General features: G+C 40.1%; 1 long non-coding RNA gene across 1 annotated transcript; it reads right to left on the minus strand.

Annotated features, from left to right (window-relative positions):
* Positions 1 to 1,274: 1,274 nt before the first annotated feature.
* LOC148789557 (uncharacterized) lies at positions 1,275 to 26,213 on the minus strand. The gene is made up of 3 exons (XR_016079849.1): positions 25,930 to 26,213; positions 3,313 to 3,456; positions 1,275 to 1,863 (listed from the first exon to the last, which is right to left on the minus strand). It is a non-coding gene; the product is annotated as an uncharacterized LOC148789557 (long non-coding RNA).
* Between the last annotated feature and the right edge of the window lie 1,505 nt (positions 26,214 to 27,718).

A 27,718-nucleotide genomic window follows, 5' to 3' on the forward strand; every position in this document is an offset into this window, starting at 1 on the left:
GCTCTACCAAACATAAAATGGGATTATGGGAGCGCCTTCGGGTTTGATGATCAGCAGATGGTTAGAGCCCTAGAGGCCATCCTGCTCATGTGATTTCGGGTGCATAAAACAAGGATGACTTTCCGAGGATGAAAGCTGAAGGGTGAGAATAAATCCATTGACTGTAAGATACATTCATTGTCAGCCTCATCCCGTTGATTATAGGGACTTGATTATTTCCCTTTCATCCTCCGTAAAATTTGAACGTAACACCATTAAATGGAGTTTATATGGGAGACGAAAAACCTTTAAAATATAATTCGGTGCCTCGGTGGTGCTTGGCTTCTATTTGATACGGCTACGCATTGTGAATCAACTCTCTAGCCTACATCTCTCCAATCCGATTGGCTGCATTTATGCTTGAAATACGCACGCTGCTTAAGAAAAACAAGTAAGATTCTCTATACTGCAAAGTGTACCGCTAGCAGCCTAGCAGTGATGGGGTCCTGTAACTGATTGATGGAATGGAAAATTGCCTGTGCAAGTGCAGCCTCTTGTGCTTTCAAGTTCCAAGTGTAGGACAAAATACACCAGTAAGGCAGTAAGTACCAAGTGGCTTGGTTCAAAAAACGACAAAACATTTATCCACATTCATGGAGGCTGCAGACAATCGTACCGGCCCAATGACTTTCTTGAAAGAAAAGTATAAAGGAAAAAGATGGTAAGAAACTCGAGTACTCTGGCCCTGGGCCTTTTCTCCTCGATGCATCTGCGATTGCTGCATACGAGTGTCCGAAGCAGCATATGAAATTATGAATATTTTGGTCAGTAAAACAATGAGACCTTTGAATATTTTGGTCAATAAAACCATAAGACTAGAGACCTTTTCTCGTTTTCGGTACCATAGAAATTTTCAGATCATCAATATATTTATTACCCTATTCAAAATTCAAAATGGAGGAATGCTATACAGCAGCCCCATGGTGCAGCAACGAGTTTTTAACTCCACTGAACAACCAATAGTTGAATTAGATAGCTTATCCATTGAATATCTATTTACCATTATTAGCAAATGTGTACGTGTACTTTGCACATGACAATCTTAGAACACGATAATAATAATATTAAGGCCTGCTAGTGAGAGGGAGATTTTTTGTTTTTTTCTAGTCTAGACCAAAATACCATGAAATATAAACCTTGGTTATTTTGGGTCTCCCGTCTCTCCCTCTTCTCATTGCCTTGCTCCAAGCTGCCAATAATGTTTATGAGCCAGGTTTAGGGTCGTGGTATCAACATTCTGGGCAGGATGGCATCATTTTTTTTTTTTTTGCCAAAAAAGTAAAACAGGAACATCCAACTACGCGATACAATATCCAAATCTGTCCATACTTTTTAGTCCTTTCTCCCTCTTTTCTTAGCACAAACTAATTGAGAGACCATTGGTTTATCACTGGTCACATTCAGTCAGCTACGATTAACATCGTTGTCTTTCAGGGATAGAGGGACAAAAAGATTCATAACTGAAATCGGTGCAAGATGAACTTATATTAACCATTTGATGGTATTTATTATCCTATCGTAGTTCCCAAATCAAATGCGTTAATCTGCTTAACCAGTACCGCAGACCTCTATTCATCTTTGTCCTGCCATTGTTCCAAGATCAGACATTGCTTTTTTACTCTAGGGGAATGGAGCTTCTGAAGAAGAGCAGAGAGATCCCGAGGCTGTGCTGGAGTATGAAAAGTTTGGTCTCCTGGACCCAGGACTTGTTTCTATTGCACCTCCACAACTCTTTAACTGCTCATGTCCACCTGGCTGGAAAGGAGCTAATTCTAAACCCACCTGAACATCAAGCCATGACTTGGCCATTGCCCAACAAGCAGACTGCAGTGAGAAAAATAAAAATGTCACTACTAAGAGAAAACAAGAAGTAAAAGAATAAAAACAATCAGAAAGTTGCTGATAAAAAACAACCAAAATGAAAGTTTGTTATTGTTCAAGGTACAAACAAATAGACATTGTGATGGAAGCCATAGCATCTCAGATATGCAAAAATTAGTTAATTCTATTTAAGGATCAAAAGTATTACACACCATTGCAAATGCTACACGAGTGCCTCACTCTCTATATCTTGGTAACAAACCACATGAAAATGCTTACATGTATGCAGTGCTTTCATACAAGTACAGCCGCCTGGACAATTATTAGTGTGTAAGGTATAGATTAACCCACTATAAATAAATTTAGAAGAAAAAAACAAAGTAGAGAAGAATAATATGCTGCAAAGAAAAACAACAATGACATATAGAAACAAAAGAATGGAAATAAAGAGACCCAAGTCCTAAAACCAGCCTATTTGATTGGCAGTAATGTACTAGTTCTAGAAGGTGATTGCCAAGTTGTGCTATACTGGCATACGGCTAGAGTGAAAATTTTGTGTATACTTAGATCCCTGATTAGAGAACCAAAAAAAATTTGCCAGGTGATCTGAACCGTGCATTCTTATAAGTATGAATTATCTCAAATTAATGCTGATACACTAGCTAGAGAAGGAATTTATCAAAATGAGCTGGTATTAGGGGCACCAGAACAAGTTCTGATGTGAGCGTCATGGAATGATTACAAACATATTATAGGTTATATGAGGTAACTTTTGTGAAAGATATAAACAAACAATTTACAGTTTTTATCATTAATCTATTGACAAAATAAAAAGGACAGAAAATAATAAACATGTATGGAAAAAATTATGCATTCAGACAGGCATTATGAAGGCCTTAAATGGACTAACAGAAGGAATTACCTCCCAGTCAGTACAGAGAGGAAGCATTCACTTTAAATTGCTACACTGAGCTGTAAATACAACAGTCTCATATTTCCCACCATCATGTAGTGGCCTTCTTCTAGAGGGCAAAGAGTAAGGTATGGTTGCCCCAGTTAGATGTATATCCTTCACTTCTCATTTAATTAATAAAATTTAAGGTACTTAGAAGAATGGAGGCCATACACTCCTCCATTGTAATGGATTTTGCAGGTTTGGGGGTTCCAAAACTATCCTTTATCCTTTTTATGGATTTATGGACTGCTCTCATAATACTGTCAATATATAGATCTAATTAACAACATATGCATACAGATTCATTCCCTTGACTAATGAATACAGCATAATCACCTATACCCATATAAAAAAATATATTCAAGATTTGCCTCCAACTTTTAAATTAAAATAAAGTTAAGTAGCTATATTCCAGACAAATTACAGATGCGTAGAATTAGTAATAACTAAATACATATTATTGTTTATCAATCAAAAAATAAAGGAGTACTACTCACATGTGGAGAATTAGGTCACCAACTATCATAAGCTTCTCTCTAAAAGTGTCCTTCATTTGATCAGCAAGTAGATATCTAAGAACAAGTATTAAGTGTGCACCAAAACGAATCATGGATCACCATGAGGCCTGATTCAATGCATCCCTGTAATTTCAAAGTTCAAACAAAAGAAATGTACTTCTGCATGTCCATAGAAAGATGGATTTAACTAGAAGAAACAATAGTTCATATGGACTTTAGTTTATTAACATGAGAACCCCCTTCTCTTGCTATCGTTCATGCTTTAGATCATACATGATCTACCTTTGAATTGAACCAGCATCTATCTGATGATATCTATACCAGCCACCCTTTTTGTCCATTTCCAAATGGATGGGTGTTAAGATTATTATTCCAAAATCCACAAGTGCAAGCAATTTGTTTTATACTTTCAGTCATAAACTTCAAGGCTTTGAGACATTTTCTTAAGCCTTGCCTCAAGTGGAGCCTAAAGGCATAAGCCTTGTACAATTTTACCTTACCATTCTCAACAAAAAATGGTTGCAAAAATGGAAAAAAAGAAAAGAGAAAAGGTTAAACCAAAGTTTAAAAGCATGGACGTGTAGAGAACACTGATGTGGGCCCCACTGCAGTGGTCCCCACTGTGTTCGTAGGACAGCAGTGTAGTTATTTGTTTCAGTTATAGTATTGTCAGTTTGAGTCAGTTTGTTAATTCAGTTGTTATTTATTTCAGCTTTTATTTACTTTATTTATTATGTAAGTACTAAGGGCAGATGTGTCCTTTCCATTATGTACTAAACATAACCTATAAATATTAAGAGAGTGGCGGCAGCAGATCAGTTTAGAATCTGTCCCTCCTTTCAACAACTTGTGTTCTCTTGTTTCTCTTCTATTCTCTCTCCTTTCTCTCACTTTTCTTCTGTTTTGCAAACCTAAAACCTATTAGGATTCAAGACTGATTACAGTCTTGATCTTCTACTTGGTATCAGAGCCTATCTAGGGCTTCTCATGTGTGTCTAGTCCAGCCGACCACATGAGGACTAGCTAGGGCTGGAAGCTTTGAAGAAGTTTTCGGTGGCTGAATCTTGGAGATTACCAGAAGAGGTTTGCAGCAGTTGAAGACTTGCCGCGGCTTGCAAAGAGTTGGTAATCAGGAAGAGGCAACGAAGGTTAGGGTTCAGGTAACCCTAGAAGACAGTAAACCGAAGTACATAAGTAAGTTTTTTTTTACTAAGTTTCAGAGACTGCAATCAGTCGAGATAGGTTGGACCTATCTAGAAATAGGGTTTGGCTTGCCGAACTGTGTTTAAGTTTGTTTCTAGGGTTTGACTGTTGGGCCGAACCCCCCTCTTTAAAGGTGATTAGTTTTTAGGGTTTCATATTGCCCTGTGACAAGTCCCACTTGTGCGGACTGCTTGGAGAGTGCAACTGAGCACTTACTTCAGACCTACAGTTGAAACCCTAATTTTTCTCTCGCAGCAGTGGGCCCCACAGTAGTGATTTCAAAAAATAGCATCTCAGATTGATAGGCTGCCTGGTACTGTGCATGCCGATTGATTTCAGATCAGATTTGAGTTGATTTCTTGCATATACTGTGATAGGCGATTGATTTCAGATCAGATTTGGGTTGGTTTCAGATCGGATCAGATCAGATTTGTGTTGGTTTCGGATCAGATTCCAGACTTGCTTGTTTGACTCTGTTTTCTGGTATAGTGGCTCTAACAGTTTGTAGCCACTGAATCTTGATCAAAGATGGAGTTTAAGGGTCAGGGAGAAAGTAGTTTTGGAAACCACAGTTATGGTAGTGTATCTGAAACCGGGTTTCAGATTACAACTATGAGATTTGATGGGTCTAATTATTTGGAGTGGGCTCAATCAGCCATGATGGCTATTGGAGGAAGGGGAAAACTGGATTACCTCTTGGGAGATGTGAAAGAACCTTCCAAGGAGGACCCAACATACACCAAGTGGGTTCAAGAGAACTATTTGGTTATGGCATGGCTGTGTAATTCTATGCAGCCGCATATTAGCCGAAATTACTTGTGGGCAAAGACAACCAAAGAGATATGGGATGTTGTGAAAGAAACCTATTCCCAACCCCTTAATGTTGCCAGAGCCGATGAACTGAAGTGTGAGGTGAACAGCCTTAAACAAGGAGAGAAGCCAGTTTCTGTCTACTTCTCTACCTTGAAATCCTTGTGGCATGAGATTGACCATCTAGAGACCCCTGAGTGGGAGAGTCCCAAAGATGCACAGACTCACAGAAAGCAAGTCGAGACCAATAGGGTATTTGAGTTTCTGGCTGGTTTGAATTCAGAATATGACATTGTGCGACAACAGATATTGACAAGAGATAGTGTGACCCTTTCTCAAGCATACTCTCTGGTGCATAGTGAAGAGACCAGGAGGAAAGTCATGATGCAGCCTCAGCCCTCTTTCCCAGCCTTGACAGCTATTAAACCTAAGCCAGGGGGTGACTCAGAAAGGGACCGGAAGAAGGAAGATAAACGGGATCTGGTATGTGAACATTGCAAGAAACCCAAGCACACAAAAGATACTTGTTGGAAGCTACATTCTCACTTGGTCCCAGCAAAACTAAGAAATAAGAAGGGTAATGCTCATATGGCAGTGAACACTGATTCAACATCCTCATCAGGCACATCCCTAGAGACTTTAGCTGCTGTTCGGGCTGCCCTCATACGGTTGGAAAAGGAAGCTGGGAGTTCAGCTCAGCCATCTCAGTCACCATCAGCTCCTGCCACATCTGCATTTGCACATTCAGGTACTCGAGCCTCAGCTTACCATGCTTCAGCTCCAGGTAATACTGATCACTGTTGGGTAATAGATTCAGGTGCATCTAACCATATGACTAGCTTGCCATCTTTGTTCACTTCTTATCACTTGTCCTCTGGCCGAGATAGAGTATCCATTGCTAATGGCTCTCTTGTTCCCATTTCGGGCAAGGGGGACATCAAGCTATCGGATACTATCTCTTTATCTTCTGTCTTGCATGTTCCTAAGCTTGATACTAACCTGCTTTCAGTTAGTAGTATTACCAAACACATGAACTGTTCAGTAACCTTTTTCCCTGACCGATGTGTTTTTCAGGATTTGGAGACGAGGAAGGTGATTAGGACTGGCCGTGAGACGAACGGGATCTATCTGCTTGGAGAGAGTTCTCGTCAGGAGGAGTCAGTGGATAAGAAGTCTTTTGTTTCCCAGTCTGTGAGTTCGGTTATGCTTTGGCATAACCGATTAGGTCATTTGTATTTTAAGTCTTTGAAGAGTCTGTTTCCTGCTTTATTTGAGTCTGTTGAGTTATCAAAGTTGAGGTGTGAGAGTTGTGAGTTTGCCAAACATTGTAGAACCTCTTATTCTTTAAGTAATAAAAGGAGTAATTTCTCTTTTGATATTGTGCATACTGATGTTTGGGGGCCATATCATATCTCTTCTATGGGTGGGTACAGATATTTTCTACTGTTTGTTGATGACCATACCTGTTTTTCTTGGGTCTATCTTATGCGTTCTCGGGATGAGGTTCCTGCTCTGACCCAAAACTTCTATCAGATGATTCTCACTCAGTTTGAGACCAAAATCAAAGTCCTTAGATCTGATAATGCAAAGGAATACTTTGCTCAGCCATTGACCTCCTACCTTCTTAGCCATGGAGTTATTCACCAGAGCACTTGCCCTTATACACCACAGCAGAACGGCGTTGCCGAAAGGAAGAATAGACATATCTTGGAGGTGGTTAGAAGCATTATGTTTACCTCCAATGTACCTATTCGCTTCTGGGGTGATGCTATCCTCATGGCAGTTTATCTCATTAATCGAGTTCCTTCCCGGGTCCTTGATATGAGAACCCCCTTTTCCCTTCTATACCAAGACGAGGAGTTGTTCATTGTTCCCCTTAAAACCTTTGGTTGTACCTGTTTCGTTCAGCTTCTCGGGCCTTATCATTCCAAGTTTGAACCTAAGGTCTCCAAATGCATTTTCCTTGGTTATGCACAAACTCAAAAGGGTTATTCCTGCTATGATCCGGTTTCAGGGAAACGTTTTGTCTCCATGGATGTCACCTTCTTTGAGGAGACACCCTATTATCCTAGGGTTTCTCCTCAGGGGGAGAGCAGTGAGAGTGGGGTTGTTTTGAGTTTCTTTCCTCAGGGGGAGAGCAGTGAGAGTGGAAGTGGGGTTGTTCCTTTACCTATTCCACTGGGTAATGAAGGTTGTAGTGGTGAGGGTGGTCAGAGGGAGCCGGAGTTGAGAGTCTATCACAGGCGATGCAGGCAGGTTGATCCTAGTCTTCGGCAGTCCCGACCAGCTCTAGTTCCTTCTGCGGCTCCAGATCTAGAGCCTACTGAGATACCTCTCACTGTTGCCACTTCCCCTCCTGTGGATGACCTTGATCTCCCTATTGCCATTCGCAAAGGGAAACGACATTGCACCACTTCTACAGCTCACAGCATCTCACAGTTCTTATCCTATGATCGTCTGTCACCATCTTACCGGTCCTATCTCACTTCCATTGCCGATGTCCCTATTCCAAGAACAATGCAAGAAGCCTTATCAATTCCAGAATGGAAAGATGCAATGCAAGTCGAAATGGATGCCCTGTTGAAGAATAATACTTGGGCACTGGTTGACCCACCAAAAGGAAAGAAACCGGTGGGATGCAGATGGGTGTTCACTGTGAAGCATAATGCTGATGGCTCTATTGAAAGGTACAAAGCCCGGCTGGTTGCAAAGGGGTTCACTCAGACTTATGGTATAGACTACTTGGAGACCTTTGCCCCAATAGCCAAGATGACCACCATCCGAATTCTGTTATCCCTTGCAGCAAATCATTCTTGACCTCTGTTTCAGATGGATGTTAAAAATGCCTTTCTGAATGAAGACTTACAAGAAGAGGTTTACATGCAGTTTCCTCCTGGATTCTATGATACAGAAACAGGTAAGAAGGTTTGCCGACTGAACAAGGCATTGTATGGTTTGAAGCAGTCACCTAGAGCCTGGTTTGATAGGTTCAGATTAGCCCTTGGAAAGTTTGGTTATGTACAGGCCCAGTCAGATCATACACTATTCATCAAGAGGGTGGAGTCCTCTCTGACACTACTAGTAGTATATGTTGATGATATTGTGGTGACAGGAAATGACAGTCATGAGATTGAGTCCCTCAAACAGCTCCTTCATCAAGAGTTTGAGGTGAAAGATCTTGGTGCACTACGATACTTTTTGGGTATTGAGGTTGCTAGATCCAAGCAGGGGATTTTTATCTCTCAGAGAAAATATGTTCTAGATCTGTTGGCGGAAACTGGAAAGTTGGGTGTTAAGCCGACTGATACACCCATCGAACAAAATCACAAGATTAGTGCAGAGGGTGGGGAGCCTCTTGAAGACAAAGTTATGTTCCAACGGTTGGTTGGAAAGCTTCTATATCTCTGCCTCACTCGGCCGGATATCAGCTATGCAGTTAGTGTTGTTAGCCAGTACATGCACTCCCCTAGAACTTCTCATCTTCTTGCGGCAGAGAGAATATTAGCATACTTGAAGAGATGCCCGGGTAGAGGTATATTGCTCAAGAACAATAATCACATGAGGGTGGAAGTCTATACAGATGCCGATTGGGCTGGAAGTGTTGGTGACAGAAGGTCTACCTCTGGATATTGTGCCCTAGTGGGAGGTAACCTTGTCTCTTGGAGGAGTAAGAAGCAGAGTGTTGTTTCCCGCTCCAGTGCTGAAGCGGAATACAGGTCAATGGCTAATGGAGTGGCTGAAATCTTATGGCTGAGGTCACTACTTGAAGAGTTGGGTATTGACTATGAAAAGCCCTTAATGTTGTACTGTGATAATTAGGCAGCTATTAATATAGCCCACAACCCAGTGCAGCATGACAGAACTAAACATATCGAAGTTGATCGACATTTTGTGCGAGAAAGGGTCACATCACAAGAAGTGTGTCTTCCGTACATCACATCTAATATGCAGCTCGCGGATATCCTCACCAAGGCTGTACCAAGGAAGAAGTTAGAGACAGACCTATCCAAGTTGGGAATGATAGATATCTACTCCCAACTTGAGGGGGAGTGTAGAGAACACTGATGTGGGCCCCACTGCAGTGGTCCCCACTGTGTTCGTAGGACAGCAATGTAGTTATTTGTTTCAATTATAGTAGTGTCAGTTTGTTAATTCAGTTGTTATTTATTTCAGCTTTTATTTACTTTATTTATTATGTAAGTACTAAGGGCAGATGTGTCATTTCCATTATGTACTAAACATAACCTATAAATATTAAGAGAGTGGCGGCGGCAGATCAGTTTAGAATCTGTCCCTCCTTTCAACAACTTGTGTTCTCTTGTTTCTCTTCTATTCTCTCTCCTTTCTCTCACTTTTCTTCTGTTTTGCAAACCTAAAACCTATTAGGATTCAAGACTGATTACTGTCTTGATCTTCTACTGGACGCATGAGGCAAGAAACTATGCATCTCCAACTGTGAGCAATTTGTTTTATACTTTCAGCCATAAACTTCAAGGCTTTGAGACATTTTCTTAAGCCTTGCCTCAAGTGGAGCCTAAAGGCATAAGCCTTGTACAATTTGTAGAAATCTGGATTAAAGATAATATCAACTTCAAATGTGTGAAGAAGAAAGCACTAAGATTTTGTTTAAAAGCTAGGATTGGGTGATGTGCATTTAACATCATAACGTTATTAATAACCCTTATATCTTAACCAAGATAATCCCACAAAAAATAAAAAAGAAAGAAAATAAATGAGTAAAAATTAAAGCTTTCCAGCTCTACATGGAACTAAAAATTAAAATAAGAGAATATTAAATTATATACACTAGGAGATTCTTCCAAGACTCCTAAAAAATACAACAGAAGTCAGAGGTATGGTGAAAGTGGAATTTCAATTTAGCTATCAGTGTAATAGCTTAGTTATAAGCATTAAATAAGATCTATAGAATCTTCACCAGCTCCAAAGCATGTAAACAATACCAAATAGAGTAAGTGTAGAAAAAAAAAGCTTGACTAAATTAGGAAAAAAATCTTTACATAATTCAGAATTTGAAAATATATGAAGAAAAAAATAACATCAAATCCTACCCAGGCAACAAAGTAGGCACATAATATTTTATGTTTTTTTATAATTTATATAATGTGGTTTATACAATTAATATAGGCACCATTAGATCAGATCATTTATATTATTTCATATATATCTACTTTTGTTCTTGGGGTGATGTTGTATACTATCTATATTCTTTATATTTTTGGTACTTCTGCATGTCCATACAAGGTTAGTTTCAACTAGAAGAAATAATAGTTCATCTGGACTTGAGTTTGCTTACTTGAGAACTCCAGCCACTCTTTTTTGTCCACTTCCAAATGGATGGGTGTTAAGTTTATTATTCCAAAATCCCCCAAGTGCAAACAGGAAGTCCAGATTAATGCATGAGAATCATATGAGCAATGTGGAAGTAAATGGACAACATAATTCTCCAAGAGTGCAGAAACGTCTCAATAAATGAAAATAACAAATATAAATACAAAAACCGATTGCTATTTATTAAAAATGTCATTTGAGTTAGACTCTTGCCTCAATTTTCCGATGGTGCTCTTTGCATCCTCGAGAAGAGCTATGGGCAAGTAGATCAGATGATTAGATATCAAAAAAAATGCCACTTCAATGCAAGAAAATATGGAGCAGAATCCGTTTTACTCCCATACCCTGCCTGAATGGAGCTTCTGAAGAACAGAGAGATCCTGAGGCTGTTGGCTGAGAACATGCCATGGCCAACTTTCTGGGCCAGCTGGAGTATGAAAATTTTGGTCTCCATGACTAGGACTTGCTTTTATTTGCACCTCCATAACTCTTTAACTGCTCATGTCCTCCTGGATGGAAACGAGCTAATTCTAAATCCACCTGAACATCAAGCCATGACTTGGCCATGCCCAACAAGCAGGCTGCAGTGAAATGGACTTGCTCCAAATCTCTGTCACTGGGAAATTATCACCCCCAACAGTAGTTTGAACAAGGGTATTAAAGAAAGAAGCACAGGTAAAGGTACCATTAGGAGAAGTAGACTAAACTCTAGTGTCCTCCAAGGATGAGAAAGAGTGACAAAGTTTGAGATGGGTTTTAACTTATAGTTAGAGACTGAATATAGATCTGCGAAAATGAAGCAGAAAGGAGTATCACCCAGCCAAAGATCTTCCCAAAAAAGCACCCTAGAGCCACAACCCACATCAAATCTGATGAGATTGAGAAAAATAGGATATACCTCTTGTATTGCTTTCCACAGAGAGCTCGAGGAAGATGTGGGGTCTAACTTTGCATCCCAGCCATTGTTCATCATCTTGTGAATGCTTGCTATCACCTTATGCCACAACTTGTCTCTTTCCAATGGAAACCTCCAAAGCCATTTTCCTAGCGAGGAAGTATTCCTGTGTACTAAGTTCCCTAGTCCTAAGCCTCCCTTCTCCTTTGTTTTGCAGACTTGTTCCCACTTCACTAGATGATCCCTCTTTTCCTCCCCAGGCTTCCAAAGAAAGTCCCTCATGAGTTTTTCTAAAAGCCATGCCACTTTAGCAAGGATTCTAAAGGTTGAAAGGATTGCTAGGGTTGCTCTAATCAAGGTTATTCCCCCACCTATGGATAAACAATTCCTCTTCCAAAGTGCCAACTTCCTTGTAAACCTCCCCACCACTAGCTTCCAAAAATCTTCAGATCTTGGATTCCCTCCCAATGGTTCAATGTTGGGAGGTGTTTTTGGGGAAGGTAAATACTTGTGGCATGCTTCAAAAAAGGAGGCCAAATAAATGCCTCTCCCCTCATATGTGCTCTCTTTGCTTTGCAGATGCTGAATCCCTACCCCATTTATTGATCCACTGCTCCTTTGTTTTGTTTGTTTGGGAATCTCTTTGCTCTCTCTTTGGTTGCAGGTGGAGGGCTCCCCAGAATGTAATAAGCCTCTTTGATCCAAACTTTCTAAGGCAGCCAACAAAAAGAGGGAGGGTGATGTGGAAATCAGCAAGGGCAGCAATGGTGTGGACAATATGGGAGGAAAGGAATGAAAGAATTTTCAATGAAAAGCATAGGCCAAAAGAGGCCATTGTGGAGGCCATAAAGATAAGAGTTGCACATTGGGTGAAACCACTCCAGCTCTTCCAAAATATATCAATTACGGATATTGTAAGAGCTTGGAATGAAGTGGTGCACACTGCAGAGATGAAGGAAAGAAAAGTGATGGAGTGGAAGCTGCCAGGTCCCAATAAGTTAAAGTTGAACTTTGATGGGAGCTCTATAGGAAATCCAGGTATGGCAGGCATTGGTGGTGTGACCAGAGACTCCTCAAACAAAGTGTTGGCTATGTACTCAGGACCTTTAGGGGAAGGTGACTCTTTAAAAGCTGAACTGTTAGCCCTACTTCAAGGGCTAAAGATCGCCAAGCAAGCTGATTTTAAGAACTTGGAAAGAGAAGGGGACTCAAAAACAGTGATATCTTGGACCAATTCAAGCAGTAATGTTCCTTGGTACTACAGACATCAGTTAAGAGAGATAGTAACCAAAGCAAGGGAACTTAAGGCCTCATTTACATGGGTTAGGAGAACTGCAAATGGAATGGCTGATTCTCGAGCTAAACAGGGAGTTCAAAAGCAAAAGCTTTTTGGGCTGTATTGTAAAATTTCTTTGTCGAAATGTCTTTGTTTTATCTGCTGTAACTCAGTTTTATTTCTCTTAATTGAATAAAATGATCATTTTTGCTGATAAAAAAAAAACAGGCTGCAGTGAGAAAAATAAAAATGTCAATACTAAGAGAAAACAAGAAGTAAAAGAATAAAAACAATCAGAAAGTTTCTGATAAAAAACAACCAGAATGAAAGTTTATTATTGTTCAAGGGAGGTTTGTTAGGGGCTTTCTCTAGTTGGGTTTAAATTTAGCTTGGTTTTGGTTCTGTTTGTTTGGGTTTGTTTATGCCTCTCTGGGATTTCTCTTTGGGTTGGTCTTTCTCTCGGGTGATTGCTTATCAGCTTCCTTACATCTTTTTTATTTCAATAAAACTTTTTCCTTTGTCTTCAAAAAAATATTTTGAAGTATGGTTAAACCCATTTTAATGGTCCAAGTTTAGCCCTTAACTTTATGGATAAGATCTTCTAATCTGTGTAGCTTCACATTTTGCCCACAGATTCAGGGAGGAATAGACCATGTGTTTATACTTTAAATCAAATGTGTTGTTTTTTAGTGAAACACTGCCTTCTTTTTCTAATTTTTACAGAGTAAGAGCTGTCTGATTAAAGTATAATCTAGCAAGAGAAAACCAAGAACGATGGGCCCATCTTCCAGATGTTTCTGGAAGGGTTCCTATAGCAGGGTGGTTGGTGGAGTAGAGGACCAAAGGGACCACTGTATATTGATTCTAGTTCTGCAAGTTGCCTGCATTTTCCTAATATCCTTCTTCCATGATCAGATCTTTCTCAAAAATGGCCTGCCATTCCAAATTATCTTCAAAGTTTAAATTATATACAAAATAATGCTGAACAAATATGCGGACAAAAGATCCTACTAGTGTATGAACCAAATTAATTGGACCTGCTTCTTATCTGTCAAACATTTTGAACTGAAAGCCAGCACTACTAATTGGGGCTTGTTACACAGTGCAATCACCTTATCAGGTACCTCTTGGCACCTTTGAAAGAGTGGAAGCATCCTTCAATTTCTATTCCTTCAGCCTTTGAATTTTATTTCTTTTTCCATTGGAGCCAATGAATTTCTTATAATAATTAAAGAGGAATGCTAAAAAAGAATATCGTTCTTAATTTGGGTGAGTTACAGATGGCTACCCTGAAGGGATGGAAGATTCATCATATGGATGGCCGAACCCTGTAGGAAGGTTGGGCGAAATTTCAAAAATTTCTTTACTCCCATCCGGGAATCCTATTCCCAATTTAGAAAACTGCATTTTCAAGGTTCGTTCTTGTAACCAAACCGGACCAAATCTGAAACCAAGTTTAGGGAGGGATATACCTAATACGGAATCCACGCAAGAAGCTCCTCCCAACGTAGGTGTTCACGCCAAAGAGTGTACTAAATCCTCCCTCCACTGAAGATGACACAGCTTAGGATGAGGTAGGATCAGCAGGTAGTTCTTCACCAAGAACTTGTGATTCTTCAGCAAGAATCGAATGGGGTAGTGAGCACAACTTCAAAATTGTTTCTTCTAGCAAGAAACAATATCAAGATCAAATCTTAATCAGATCCAAGAGCTGGAGATCGAGCAGGGTAGGGCGGCAAGAGTAGGAAGAAAAAGAACTGAAGGCAAGATCAGTCTAACTGAGTTGTCTTCTCTTTGTGTTGTGTGTCTTTTTCAAGTCCGCCCTGCTCTCTATTTATAACCTTAAAGAGACAACCTCCTAATCTGATTAGGAGTTTCCTGATCCAAATCTTTATTTGGATCTGGACTCTTTAAGTGGATAAGAGTTATCCTCTTATCCTTATCTGCTGATCCAAACCCATATCTGCCCCTACTTAATTAATCCAATTAACCCAGTTTGAAATGGGCTTTTAGGCCCATTAAGCTTTCAGGCTCACTTCCTTTTAATGCTAGCTAACTTGGCTCTCTTTGTATGGCATGGGACCCTAACATTGATCTACACATCAGCCACATGGGTTCAGCCTAGCCTCTTTTACAAGGCCTGGTCGAATTCACTGCTGAATACAGTGAACCCCTGAGTCCATCACCATGGGCTCTTAATGGACCCAACATCTACACTAAATGGTCCTTGGGTCCAACCATCTTATGAAGGCCCAAGGACTGTGGGCAGATGCAAGATTAGCCCATCAAGTATAACCCTCAATGGTCTCACACTTAACCTCTCAGCCCTTAATGATCAAACACTGCCTGACAAGAGAGGACATCTCCCTCGGCTGCAAGGTATAGTGCTACACTCTCTACTCACATGGATCCCGGGAATTAAAACCTTTTGCAAACATTTTGAAACTATAATATATGTAAGTATATCTCTATATAAATATATTTTGCAAAACCAAATTTCAAACACATTTGAAATCCATTGCCGGCAGTTTAGGTTTCCATCAGAGAGAGTGCATTTTCCCGATCGTTCACTTTGTCCAACAAAGGGGTTGATCCTGTCACTATGATCACCCACTCAGATGAATTCTCAGACTGTCCCAACATACCAAAGTTTTGACCCCCTCTAAGGATCTCATTGATTGGCACATCAAAGACAGCCCAATCCGACACCTAGTGTAGTATCATAATCGAGTCTAGGGGTCAGGTGTAACATTCCAGTTTTGCCCATCTATCTCCAAGGTCCAGGGCAATACTAGAATTTTGGTCCAGTTCAAGGTTTCAAGAAAACCCACACTGCATGTACCTCAGGTCTCACCCTAGTAGATGAGACAAGCCACCCCAACCAACTTGGCAGTACACCAGTGTCAGCCTTGGCAGGATAAATCTCCCCAGATCTATCCAACGACTGTGAAGATTCTAAACTAACATGAGTCTCATATGTGTCCAGTTTAAGGGAATTATACAGAAACACACCACAATAACATGAATCAAATATGTACTTTATTCATTTACAATAAATGTTATAATGTACATCATGCTGATTGGAGCTAAGGGCATACACCGTCTAAAATACCCTATACTTAGGGTGTGCTAATACTTGGCCCTTGAACTTCTATAGTGCAGCACTATGGGCTGATGGAGAGACTCCTAAAATACCTACTCTATTCCTGTCATGTGGACTGTTGGGAGTGTAAAGGCATTTTTGTCCTTTTATATATTTTTGTATTAGGGTGCCTAGTCATGGGCTTATTTGTAATTTTATTCATTGTGTTTAAATGAAATCTTTCTAGGTGTGAACAGTAACACACCTAACGTTCTTGACAAAACTCCTCTTCTTCTTCTTCCTTTATCACAAACTATCTTTTAACTTGGTATTAGAGCAACTTAAGATCAAGGAAATCATTTGTTGTTGGTTGTGACTTAGAGACAGACCTGCTGACATTAGCACGCCGCCAGTTGACGTCAACAGTTTGTACAGTCAACGGCATCCCAATGTGTTTCTGATGCATGTTGGTGACCTCGGTTTTAGAGGAATTTTGATGTAGGTTTCATGGTAGGTTGAATCCATTTGATAGGGTTGTTCACGAGTTGGGTTGGGTCGGTTTATTGGGGTTTTCCCAACCGACCCGACCTAGTCAGGTTACCTGAGGTGGAAACCGAAACCGACCCACTGATAGGCAAAACCGACCTGGTCGGTTTGAGTCGGGTTGGGTTGGTTTGGGTCGGTTTTCGGTTTTGCTCCTGTACAAAAAGGACAGAGAAGCCTAGAACTAGAAGGAAATTTATTTGAGAAGATGGGAGAGTTGGGAGAGCCAAGTTCAAAAATCAAATGATGTCTTGAGTTGAGAACTTGAGGGGGCGGACCAAGTTAGAGAATAGAAGAGAAGACAAAAGTTATCAATAAAATAGAAAGTCAAACTGTTTTATAGAAAGAAGGCTGAAATATTTATATTTCAAGAAACTTTCTAAATTCTAATCTAGGTAAAAAAGGACACCTAATTCTAATTGTAATTGCCTAATGGGTTGCCTATTTGGTGTAAAAGACTATAGAAACTAGGATATATACAATTTAGGTAAAAAAGGACACCTAATTCTAATAGAAGACAAAAGTTATCAATAAAAGTTATCAATAAAATAGAAAGTCAAACTGTTTTATAGAAAGAAGGTTGAAATATTTATATTTCAAGAAACTTTCTAAATTCTAATCTAAGTAAAAAAGGACACCTAATTCTAATTGTAATTGCCTAATAGGTTGCCTATTTGGTGTAAAAGACTATAGAAACTAGGATAGATACAATTTAGTTAAGTAGGAACTACCGAACTAGAAGACTAATTGGTTCGGTTCGGTTTGGGTCGGTTTCGGTTTTCTTGTGTGAATTTGCCCAACCCGAAACTGACCGGTGCTGATGAAAACCCGGCCGACTCGGGTTGGGCCGGTCCGGGTTGGTCGGTTTGGTCAGGTTGGGCCTTCTTATGAACAGCCCTACCGTTTGAGATCTAGAGTTTAGGGCTGCCTTTAAAACCTCACCACTTTTCTTAGGGCTTGTATGCTTGTATGGTGGGTTGGATGCCTTTAAAACCTCTTGTGCTTGAGTCATGGGAAATTTCTGAGACTGCAAGAAGTGGTCCCCAATTTTTTGGATCCCTAAAATATTTGAGAATTTTTTTCCTCTTCCCTTGTTTTATTGTTGTAATCCGTGTTCAACCTTTTGGGAAAGGGTTTTGGGTGCCCATCTGGTGTTGGTGAGAAAGGTTGTTTTGAAGGGGTTATGATCAATAGGCTCACACGAAGATGTTTGTGTGCCTACCTATGTTCTCCTGAGAGGTAATGATAATGCTGGAGGGCAGATTACTACTGTAAAACTTGATGGAACAGGTTTCCTTGAATGGTCCCAAACAGCCAAACTTACAATCGGTGGAAGAGGTAAGCTTGGGTTTATTACCGGAAAGGAAGCTAAACCAAAGCCTGAAGATCCAAATTATTCCAAATGGGAGTAGGATAATCTGTTGGTTATGTCATAGCCTGTATGCAACAACCACCAATCTTATGGTTGAACACATTTGGGTAGGTCATGTGAACAGTGGACTAAAATTGTTTCATATGGTTGGACACATTTGGGTCAAGTAAGAGTCTCCTGTGAAGAAACTCCCTGATGTACCATTTTATTGTAGTCCTTATTGTATTGTTTTTTTATTTATTATTATTTTCACTTCAGCCCTGCAAGGGCCTCTCTATAAATTCTCTAAATCGTGTTGCCCTACAAGGGCCTCTCTGTAATTTCTGTAATTTCACTTTCTATATAAAGGACCCTTGGGATAGGGTCGAATCATCCATTCTTCATCCCCAGAATTTTGTATTCTGCTCTGGGTCTGTTGACATGGTATCATAGCAGGCTGTTCTTTCCTTGCTCATTCGTTGGGCATATTAGGGTTTCTGTTCTCAGGGTGTTTTTGGCTAGTGTTAGGGCTCTTCTAACCCTTGTTCCTCTTGAAGGCTTCTGTCTGGAAGGATTTCTGACCAGCTGTGTCGCCCAGGACCTTCTTCTTTTCTCTCAGAAAATCAGCAGAAACTAACAAGTCTTGGAGGAGTTTTGGTCTTCTCTCCTGGGTGGCAGCAGTTTTGTTTTCTTCCTCTGACAGTGTACTGATTTCTCCTGGGCGGCAGCAGCTTTTCTCTCTGTGGTTCAGTTTTGAACAGTCAGTTTAAGGAGTCTCAACAGTCTGGCTGCTTCCTCCCTTAACAGCAGCAGTATTCGAACCTAGTTTCTTTTTCTGACTGAGGAACTTCAACAGACATCAGGTCCTCTCTTCAAACTGATCTGGAAAACTTCTCATTTCAGGTTGGTGCATCACACTATTGTCATAGGCGCTTGTTATCAGTCGTTGGAACCCTAGTTTTTGTGATGCCCTAGGGTATTTTCTTCTCTTGGTTATCAGTCCTTGGAACCCTAGTTTGTGCTGCCCTAATTCTGTGGTGTTTATTGGAGGATTTTTTTTATTCTTCTCTAAAGTTTCCTGCTGAGGTTGCCTTGGATTTGTTTGTATTTCATACTTCAGCCCTCATTTTACTTTTCTGAAGAATACTGTGTTCAGCTGAAGTAAATTTTCTGCCTTGTTCATTGCTGATTTGAGTTCTTTTCCAACATCAGTACTGCTATTCTGGGTTGTTTTTTTGCTCATTTATGATGGCTGAAAAGGTTGATTTTCTCCCTGTAAAATTTGATGGAACTAACTACAATATGTGGAAGTTCCATTTTGATTTCTATGTTGAGGGAAAGGGACTTGAAGGTTACTTGAATGGGACTGTAAGTAAACCTGATGAGGTTGAGGCTGATAGTAAAGCCTATACACAATGGAAGCTCGACAATCCCTGCCTATGAGATGTATGCCTATTTGAAAAAGGTTTATCATCAATCCAATATGTCACGGCAATACCAGATTGAATCAAATCTTTGCTTATTGCCAGGGGGACAAAAAGATACAAGGATACTATTCAGGCTTTATTGATCTCTGGGCTGAATATGAACTTGTTCATACTGAACCCTCTGATCCCGTTGAATGTGTCAAGTATTTGTAGAAACATTTTGAAAATAGGAAAGTTAACTAATTTCTCATGAGGCTAGGACCTGAGTATGAAATAATCAGGTCAAATATTTTGAGTGGAGGAACTCTTCCAGACTTGGACTCTGTGATGGGAAAGTTGTTGAGGAAAGAAAGTAGACTCCTAACTGCTGCAAACATAGAAGGGAAACATCCTAATTCAGGGATTGATATTGTTTTTCTTGCACGAGGGAATAAGAAATCTGGTGGAAAGGACCCTTCTAAAACTCAATGCTATGAATGTAAAGGATATGGACATATAGTCTCTCACTGCAAAAAGAAGAATGTCTGCACATATTGCAAACAACATGGACATATCATTCCAGATTGCCCAATTCATCCACCCAAGGGACCCATGAAGAAGAATCAGCCATGAGTTTATCAAGCGTCTGAGGGATTTGTGTCTGATACCCCTATTGCTAAGGGAGAATCCTCTACTTCCATGAATAAGGAAGATATACAACAGCTGGTATCTTCTGCCATCTCATCTGCCTTTTCTGCTCTCGGCCTATCTGGTGAGTTCTCCAGTTATTGCTCTTCTCCCATTTGGATAATTGATTCTAGTGCTACAAATCATATGACTGGAGCCTATCCTGAACGTTCAAACAGATTGTTTGAAACCAACCATAGACACATTATCACTGCTAATGGTGAGAAACTGGACATCATTGGGAGTGATGACTTGTTTATCAAACTTTTTTCCTCAAATTCCTTGTCCCTTGCTAAAACCTTCCTTGTTCCTAAACTTACTATCATCCTTATTTCAGTTGGCCAATTAGTTGATGAAGGTCATATTCTAACCTTTTCTTCTGATGGTTGTTTGATTCAGGACCAGTGCACTGGGAAGATGAAAGAGAAGGGGCATAGGATGGGCCGCCTGTTTGCATTGGAGTTTGAGAAATCCCCATCAGCATCATCCTCTACTTTTTTGAGCTCTTCTACATTGAGTCCAGTTTTGATTCAGAGAAACTATGTTTGGGATTTGTGGCATAAACGCTTGGGCCACCCAAATTCCGATAAACTTAAATACTTATTTGATTATGGTTTTATTAAAACTAAAATTCTTTCTATGAAATCCTTTGATACATCTTGTGTTTCTTGTTGTTTGAGTAACAGTCATATTTTACCGTTCACTCACCGAGTTGAACATGCTACTTCGCCTTTTGAAATTATTTATAGTGATGTTTGGACTTCTTCTGTTGTTTCTCGGATGGGATACAAATATTTTGTGCTATTTATTGATGATTGTACCAGGTACACTTGGATCTACTTTCTCAAACACAAATAAGAAGTTTTTCCAACCTTTAGGTTGTTTCATGACATGGTTCAAGTTCATTTCCAAGTGAATGTGCAAACCTTACGCTCAGACTCAGGGGGCGAATACAGTGACGGAGATTTTTTGGCTTACCTGAAACATCATGGCATACAAGTCCAACGATGCTGCCCAGACACTCCTCAGCAAAATGGTGTGGCAGAAAGAAAGAATGGTTACATTCTCAGTGTTTTAAGAACTCTCCTACAAGAATCACATGTGCCTCCCACATTCTGGGTTGAGGCCGCTAGCACTGCAGTATATTTGATAAATTGTATCCCATCATCTGTGCTTGCTAACATTTCTCCTCATCAAAAGATGTTTGGATCCCCCCCCCCAATCTTTCCCATCTTCATGTCTTTGGGTGTCTATGCTTTGTTCATCTTCCTCCTCGTGAACGTTCAAACCTTTCAGCTCAGTCTGTCATTTGTGCTTTTGTGGGGTACAGCCCGAACCACAAGGGATTCATTTGTTACGATCCCTCAACACGTCAAATTCGTATTTCTCGAAATGTGATTTTTCTTGAACATATCTCCTTTTTTTTTAGGAATTGCCAAGTTATTTGCACCCTCTGTTTCAGTTTTGCATGACTTTGAACAATAGGATACTCCATCATCAACTACTAAGAAGGAACTTCTCGTCTTCTCTTGCAAGCGGGTTCATGGTCCAGCTCCTATGCCTATGACCCCTCTTCCTCTTGGTCCGGACCCCTCGCTCATCACAGACAACCTTGTAAGTGATGCCCCAGTTTTAGATTCCTCAATTATTCCTCCCGTTCCTTTATGTCGTTCTACTTGTATCTCTAGACCACCTGACTGCTATGGTTTTCCTTCAAACCATAGCTCCTTCTCTGCTGTTTTGACCTCTACAGATATTCCTCGTTCTTACCCAACAGGCTAATAGCAGTCCTTAGTGGCAAGAAGCCATGGATGCAGAGATTCAAGCTTTGCATGAGAATGACACCTGGGACCTTGTCCCAGCACCTTCAAATGGCTCTATTATTGGGAGAAAATGGGTCTATTCCATCAAGATGAAATCTGATGGGTCTTTGGACCGTTACAAAGCCAGGCTTGTGGCACAGGGATATAAGCGGGAGTATGGCATTGACTATGAAGAGACTTTCGCTCCAATAGCCAAGATTACTACCGTCCATGTTCTTTTAGCCCTCTATGTTGCTCACTCTTGGGCAATCTTTCAACTGGATGTCAAAAATGCCTTTTTACACGAGCATCTAAAGGAAATAGTATATATGAAACCTCCTCCAGGGTACTGTAGTGATCCCTCCCTCGTTTGTTGACTAAAGAAGTCCCTCTGTGGGCTCAAGCAAGCCCCTCGATCTTGGTTTGAAAAATTCAAAGATGTTGTCGTGCAAGTTGAATATAGCCAAAGTGCACCGGACTATTCTCTCTTTGTTCAGAAAAGACCCCAGGGCCTTACCATTCTCTTACTTTATGTGGATGACATACTATTGACTGGAGATGATATAGAAGGAATCCAAGACCTCAAGTCTCTTCTCCATAGTTCCTTCCACATTCAGGATCTCAGCCCCCTTAACTATTTATTGGGACTTGAAGTCCAACGGAGCTCCTGAGGTTAATTCATCTGCCAACACAAGTATGCCTCTGATCTTCTTAAGTTGGCCAACCTCAGTGATAATAAACAGGTTGACACTCCCTTGAAGTTGAATGTCAAATTATCCAAATCAGAAGGCTCCCTGCTTCCTGATGCTTCCCTCTATCGACAGCTTGTAGGGTATCTCATCTATCTGACCATGACTCATCCTGACATCTCACATGCAGTTCAAGTTGTTAGTCAGTTTGTCTTTGCACCTCGTCAACCTCATTTGACTGTGGTGCATCGGATCATCTACTATATTCGAGGTTCTTTATCACAGGGTCTTTTCTTCTCTTCATCTTCTTCTCTCCAACTGAAGGCCTATGCTGATGTAGATTGGGCTGGATGCCCCGACACACGACACTCCACTACCGGGTGGTGCGTTTTCATGGGTGACTCTCTAATATCATGGAAATGCAAGAAACAACAAACTGTTTCCAAGTCCTCTACGGAAGCAGAGTACAGGGCAATGTCATTTATTTGTAGTGAAGTTGTTTGGCTTCAATCTTTATTTCTGGTGTTAGGTCATTCCCCTCCTACACCTATTCCTCTGTATGCGGATAACACTAGTGCTATTAAGATTGCCTCTAATCCTATCCGTCATGAAAGGACGAAGCATATTGAGGTGGACTGCCACTTTATCCGCAATCTGTTTCTTGCAAACTCTATCTCTCTCCCTCATGTTGCCTTTGATATGCAAATTGCTGACATCTTCACAAAGGCCATGACAAGATCTAGACACTTATCTCTAGTAAGCAAATTGATGCTCATGCCTCTGCATTAGTTTGAGGGAGAGTGTGAAGAAACTCCCTGATGTACCATTTTATTGTAGTCCTTATTGTATTGTTTTCTTATTTATTATTATTTTCACTTCAGCCCAGCAAGGGCCTCTTTGTAAATTCCCTAAATCGTGTTGCCCTACAAGGGCCTCTCTGTAATTTATGTAATCTCACTTTCTATATAAAGGACCCTTGGGGTAGGGTCGAACCATCCATTCTTTATCCTCAGAATTTTGTATTCTGCTCTGGGTCTGTTGACATCTCGTACATGACCTACTTTATTTCTGCCATGTGAACTAAAAAATGTGACCAATCTTAACCATCCATTGGATCAGTCACCTGTTAACTACCCCAACTGACATCAGTCCCATACCCTCATTGTATTGAAATTTTACTTGAATTATAGGAGCCATCCAGAGTTCAAATTTTCTATTTTAAACACAGACACATACAAAGAATAAGGGTTTACTTTGACCACTATTCTTTTGCCCTGGCCTGTTCAAGATGGACATCAACTAAGTCGGCTGGGTCAATGGTCCAACTAAGTTGGCTGGGTCCATTTGGTGTGTGCATACAATATAACAGAGTAAACAGGGAAGGGCAGCCAATTTACATAACATGATACATTCTCATATTTAGTTTGCATCCAACTTCTGTTTTAATTCTTTTAATTAGAGATTGGAAAATATGTTAAAATATGAATGTTATCATATTAGGCAACTTGTTTATTGTCTTAATCCCTTTTATATATTGTAGTTTGAAATTCTCACAGGCTTGAAGGTAAATCTGGCTAAGAGCTTGCTGATTGGGGTGGAGGAAATAAGGAGGGAGATGGATCAGTTTGATGCGGTTTTTGAATGCCAAGTTCGGGAGCTACCTTTCCTTTATTTGGGTCTTCCTGTAGGGTCTAAAGCTTTTGCAGCAGAAGTATGGAGACCAGTAATTGAGAGAGTGAAGAGATTGGAGGGCTGGAAAGCAAAATATCTTTCTCGGGGGGGGGTGGGGGGGGGGGGGGGGGGGGGGGGGGGGGGGGGGGAAGCTTCAGAGTGATTTTTTGTGGGAAGGGACTGGCAGATTAAAGAAGCTTCACCTGGTGAAGTGGGATAAGGTGTGTAGGCCAAAAAGAAATGATGATTTGGGTATTAGGAGGGTCAAAATCTTCAACAAGGCTCTCTTAGGCAAGTGGCTGTGGAGGTTTTGGCTAGAGAGGGAGAAGGATTGTAGTGGGAAGTATGGGCTGGTGAGGTTTGGGTGGGAGTCAAGGGAGGTTTCCAACTCTTACGGGGTGAGCGTCTGGAAAGGGATATTGCGGTTCAATCAAGAGTTCAAAGCAGTCAGGTTCAAGTTGGGTGATGGGTCGAGGATAATACTTTAGGAGGATGAGTGGTGTGATGTAGGGAAGATGTGTGAGGTATGCCCAAAGTTGTACAGGCTGACTGAGCATCACACAGCAGTTGATTAGTGTTTCGAAATGAGGGGAGAGCAGATTGTTTGGTGCCCCAAATTCAGAAGATCATTGCTGGATATATTCAGCTGTTGGAAAAGTTACATCTGTTGCAATGTATTCAGCTGTTGGAAAAGTTACAGAAGGTTGAGGTTTCACCCTTCTTGAAGGATGGACTGTGGTGGAGTGGAAAGAGTGCAGGAACGGGGTGTTCACTGTGAATCCTTCTACTTGGCGATGGTGAAGGATCAGCTGGTCTCAGATCAGGTGGGGGGAGTTTGGGGGAACCCTATTCCACCTAGAGTGGAAGCATTTGCTTTGTTGGTTGCTTGGGATAGTGCTTTAACAGTTGACCACCTAGAAAGTACGGGTTTCTCCTCAGCAAATGTATGTGTTTTATCGCTTTATGTTGTTCGGATGAAGAGACTGTTTTCCACTTATTCTCCTCTTGTAAGGATGCACAAATTATTTGGAAATTCTACTCCTCTCTATTTGGGCAAAGAGTGTTTCAGCCAAGGTCAACAGCAGGAATTTTTTTCTTCTTGGCCAAGATTTGCAGGAAGCAGGAAAGCAAGGATAGTTTGGAGCTGCATCCCCTTTGGTATGTGTTAGATCTTGTGGAATGAAATAAATAAAAGGCTTTTTGAAGACAAAGCTAAAAGTACTGAAACTCTGGTGGGAAAGCTGGTAGCGGATTGGGTTTGGGTGCTCCAAGATTTTGATCAAGCCAATAGATCAGATTCGGTGGAGAATTTCTGGAATGTATTGGAAATTCATACCTGTGTAATCTGTTTCAGTTTCTGTTTCAGTCTATGTATTCTAGACCATAGTTATTTTTGCTTTGAATTGCTGGGTGCCATCTTGCCACCTATCGCCTTTGGATTGTATCTATATTTTCTGTTTAATGAATTTTCTTATTATTCTTCGAAAAAAATGTTATATTGGCTTCCATTAGAAGATTCTGTTTGGAAGGCAACCAATCTCAAAACGATTTTACTTTGAAGTATCTTCTTTTCATAAATAACTTTGAAGGATCTATTTTCCTAATTCAAGATGGAGAAACTCTATTTTTTATTTAGAACCATACTACAAACATAGTAGATAGAAAAAAATGTCACACTAAAATAACCAGTTTGTCAAAATCATCATTTCTAGACAGACAGAAAATATTTGGAGCACCATAACGTATAGACCATCATTGAATTGGCATTGTATAGTGAAGACAACCAAAATACAAAGAGAGGGAAGGAAAAAATAAGTAAAGAACAAATTTACCTTTACCGAGCCTAGCCACCGTTTACACTTGATTTTTACAATCAATTTTTTACCCAACTTCTGAAGTCGATGATAATGATCATAATGCAGGTGGCTGCATGACCCCACTGGACCAATCATCACAGTTCTGACGATTCATCTTAGGGTTCCCCTTCAGTTCAAATACATAAGAGGATACTCTATCAACGTTGTTAGTCCGCCATTGATGCTCTGCTGCTTTTCTTGAATTCAATCGATTTTGGCTTTCACTTCCTCAAGCATGGCGCCCACGCGACACCCCATTAAGTCCAGAAGATTCTAAGTCAGGTGTGGGCCCAATACTTCAAGCCCAGCTTAGCCGCATTATAATATAATATTTTCTTAAATATATAATACGTTTAATTTATAACATATTATATTATGTATTATATATACTTAATATTATATATTTTATGAATTATATATATGTAAATATATTTTATTAATATTAAATTTATTATTTTATATAAAATATAAAATTTTGTCAACACGTGCCAATACACATGAATCAAGTATGAGAGTTGTCCTTTTAGGCAAGTAGGGTGCAAAACGGATGGATCAATTCAAAATCCAATATTATAGTATTGGATGTGGATATCTTTGTTTCAGGCCTTAGGCTTGGGTTCGGGCTTAAGATTTAGGCTTGATGGTCAGGCTCGGGTTTGTGCATTTTCTGTTGATAAAGAGGCAAAGCCCAGTTTAACCCATGAACAGGTCTAGTATGTATGTTTTGTCGATTTATAAATGGCTAAATCAAAATTGATCTGATCTGGTTAGGTTGGGAAATTGCTAAATCAAAACCCACCATAAATACTACAAAACTGACCAACTCGAGTTGAGTTGGGTCGTGTTGGTCAGTTTCATAGGTTTAATGAACAACCTAGCTGGAATTAATTATTATTATTTTTGTATTGTAAAAAATTATTAAAAGTAGTATAAAGTATAGTTAATTATTAATTATTTAAAAGGTTAAAATATAAAATAACCATTTACTCTTATGTGCTTTTATTGTTTAACTTTCGCTTAACAAAGCCTGTGCATCGCATTGGTCCCTGTTAGGTACAACTTGAACATATTGGGTTGGGTTAAGGGTCAATCCAATCCTAAGTCTCAAAAGGGTCAATCCAATCCTAAGCCTCAAACCTCAAGCTCAAGCTTGATCCAATTCGAGGTTAAGCCCGAGTTTACCAACCTAGGCCCAACTTAACCTACCCTACCCGGTGGGTATCCACTCCTACCACCTTGATAGGGTAGGTTTTTTTGTTTGAAGGATGGGTTTTGGGGCAAGTCAGGCTTGGGGATTTTACAACCCGTATGTTACGGGTAGGGTACAGTATTAGGCTAAACCCGACCCCCTCAACCTGCATATTGTTGGAAAGTATATAAACTTTATGTATTGGGTGTTGAACTTAATAATATTTTGAATCAGATGTAAAGGATAATTGATAGTTTATGTGTTCTTTTACATCTTAATCAAATAATTGAAAATTTTGTTATTTATTTATGTTATTTTACTCATTTATTGCTTTTATATAACAAGAAATAATAGGAAATTAGATGATAGTTTTAAACCCAACCCACTCCTACCCTTGAATACGGGGAGTGTTTTGCATTTTTATGTGGGGGGGGGGGGAGGGTTTGGATTCTCAAAATCCAACCCGCTAGGTGGGTAGAGTCTAGAATTTACAAAATCCTCCCTGAACCCACTTTGTTGTCATCCTTACTTAGGCTAGGCTTGGGCTTAGACATATTGAGCTTTGTAACTCAATTT

Source organism: Nelumbo nucifera, chromosome 8 (assembly GCF_055504915.1).
Source record: "Nelumbo nucifera cultivar China Antique chromosome 8, China Antique-T2T, whole genome shotgun sequence".
Taxonomy (NCBI): domain Eukaryota; kingdom Viridiplantae; phylum Streptophyta; class Magnoliopsida; order Proteales; family Nelumbonaceae; genus Nelumbo; species Nelumbo nucifera.